The 2,439-nt window shown below is 42.7% G+C and overlaps 1 non-coding gene across 1 annotated transcript; it reads right to left on the reverse strand.

Moving 5' to 3' along the window:
- Window positions 1–2,124: 2,124 nt before the first annotated feature.
- Window positions 2,125–2,197, reverse strand: Trnaa-cgc (transfer RNA alanine (anticodon CGC)). Its single transcript has one exon. It is a non-coding gene; the product is annotated as a tRNA-Ala (tRNA).
- Between the last annotated feature and the right edge of the window lie 242 nt (window positions 2,198–2,439).

The raw sequence follows: 2,439 nt of genomic DNA on the forward strand, positions 1-2,439 counted from the left end.
GAACCATCCTGCGCTGTTGATTCAGACATGTATGTCTTGAATGTAGATGTGATCCCCACGTTTATGGTGCTATCGATTTCAGCTGCATTAAGCTATTATATCATTCCTCGAAACAGAAAGGAGAATGCACTTGGTGCAAGGCATGATGTTAACTGGTTTCGCTGCAGCTTTCTTTGGAGTAAACACCCCCAACAAGTACAGGAAGCTCTTGCTTGCTAGCGTCAGTACATCTTGATGCCCAATAGTAATTCATACTTCATCATTATTATTAAATGACGCTAAGTTAAACGGTTTGTGGGAATAATATTCATGGCTAGTGATACATTCATCATATTGAACTGGAGCCGTTACTTCGAGTGATATCATTGCGAGGTTTCAATCCAATGGATTTAAGATACTCGTAATTCTTGGGTGTTATCACATTCACATTTATACTTCATAATTTTGCTTCAGATGAAGATGTACCGTAATTTCCGACCTGCAAAAATCGACTAGATACGCGTTCTGACCTATGATATTCAGCTCAAGATGGGGTAATGTCTGAACACGGACAGGGAGATCTATTGGATTACTGCGAACCTCTGCAAGTTCGTAACCAGATTTCACTGTAAGAAAGTACGCGTATATAGCATTTCGTTAAGGTACGAATTCGTCGCTATATTACAATCTACACAAATCATGCAGATTGGCAGTGTGTCCTTTGACTGGTGCGGCTTGTAAGTTTTGTCAGCATTCTGTCCCAGCACTTGTCTCCCCCTGAGAAACCTAGTAGCGATTCTACTGAACCTTGTGTTTCGTCTGTTGTTGTTATCTCTGTTTTAAACATATTAACGTTTGCATGAAGCTCAAATCCTTTTACAAGTCGTTTTATGTACGCATTTAAATCTTCATTGTGATACGAGCAGGAGATATTACTACAAATTCCCCACTTCGTAAATGCAGGACCGATGACCATGCTGTTTGGTCTCCTCCCCCAAACAACCCAACCCCCCTAAATGTAGTTTATTGTTTACCTCAGTAAGTTAGGTTGAGCAGCATTATGTTCACGTCAGGTGCCTGCTGTTGCAACGACTTCAACTCACCTTCAAGGAAAAAGCTCATTATTAGTTAAACTTATTTGCTTTTTTCTCCCTATTCACCACCATTGGCGTTAATACTTACACTGCCTCACAGCAAGGAGTGTTGGTATACGTCTTGACATCGTTACCCTTTAACAGTTCTCTCACAAGTGTGTGAACTATTTATTGATCACTGTAAATATTCATGCTATGCACGAATATTTAAAAAAAAAATCTACTGTCTGCTGAGTAACAAAACATATTGACGATTATAGGCGGATTAATACTTACATGCTTGGACAGGCATTGTAAACAATTCCACCACTTCATACGTATTAGTACAGTATCGTAACATCATGGGTATCGGGGCGTGAGGCATGCAGGGTGGGGGCGTTTCATGCAAAATTTGCAGAAGTGCAGGGTGTGAGGGAGGGGGACGTGTGGGGAAGCCTCCCCTCCTTGACTTCAACTAATGGTATGAAGTCATGATTCCTGAAATGACTTTCGAGATAAGGAAGTGTTGATTTTACTGTCAGCAGAATACACTGAAGCGCCAAAGAAACTGGTATAGGCATGCGTATTCAAATACGGAGACATGTAAACAGGCAGAAGACAGCACTGTGGTCAGCAACGCCTATATAAGACAGCAAGTGTCTGGCGCACTTGTTAGATCGGTTACTGCTGCTATAATGGCAGGTTATCAAGATTTAAGTGAGTTTGAACATAGTGTTATAATCAATGCATGAAGGATGGAGCACAACATCTCCGAGGTAGAGATTAAGTGGGGATTTTCCCATACTACTATTTCATGACTGTACTGTGAATATCAAGAATCTGGTAAAAAATGGTATCTCCAACATCACAGCAGCTGGAAAACGCTCCTACAGGAATGGGAGGAGGAGGAGATTAGTGTTTAACGTCCCGTCGACAACGAAGTCATTAGAGACGGAGCACAAGCTCGGGTGAGGGAAGGATGGGGAAGGAAATCGGCCGTGCCCTTTAAAAGGAACCATCCCGGAATTTGCCTGAAGCGATTTAGGGAAATCACGGAAAACCTAAATCAGGATGGCCGGAGACGGGATTGAACCGTCGTCCTCCCGAATGCGAGTCCAGTGTGCTAACCACTGCACCACCTCGCTCGGTACACGAATGGGACCAATGACGACTGAAGAGAATCGTTCAACATGACAGAAGTGCGATACTTCCACAAATTGTTGCTTATTTCAATGCTGGGCCATCAACAAGTGTCAGAGTGTGACCCATTCAATGACACATCATCAAAATAGGCTTTCAGAGCAGGAGGCTCACTCATGTACCCTTGATAACTACGCGACACAAAGCTTTACGCCTCGCCTTTGCCTGTCAACATTGACATTGGACT

This window comes from Schistocerca nitens, chromosome 10 (genome assembly GCF_023898315.1).
Source record: "Schistocerca nitens isolate TAMUIC-IGC-003100 chromosome 10, iqSchNite1.1, whole genome shotgun sequence".
NCBI classification, from domain to species: domain Eukaryota; kingdom Metazoa; phylum Arthropoda; class Insecta; order Orthoptera; family Acrididae; genus Schistocerca; species Schistocerca nitens.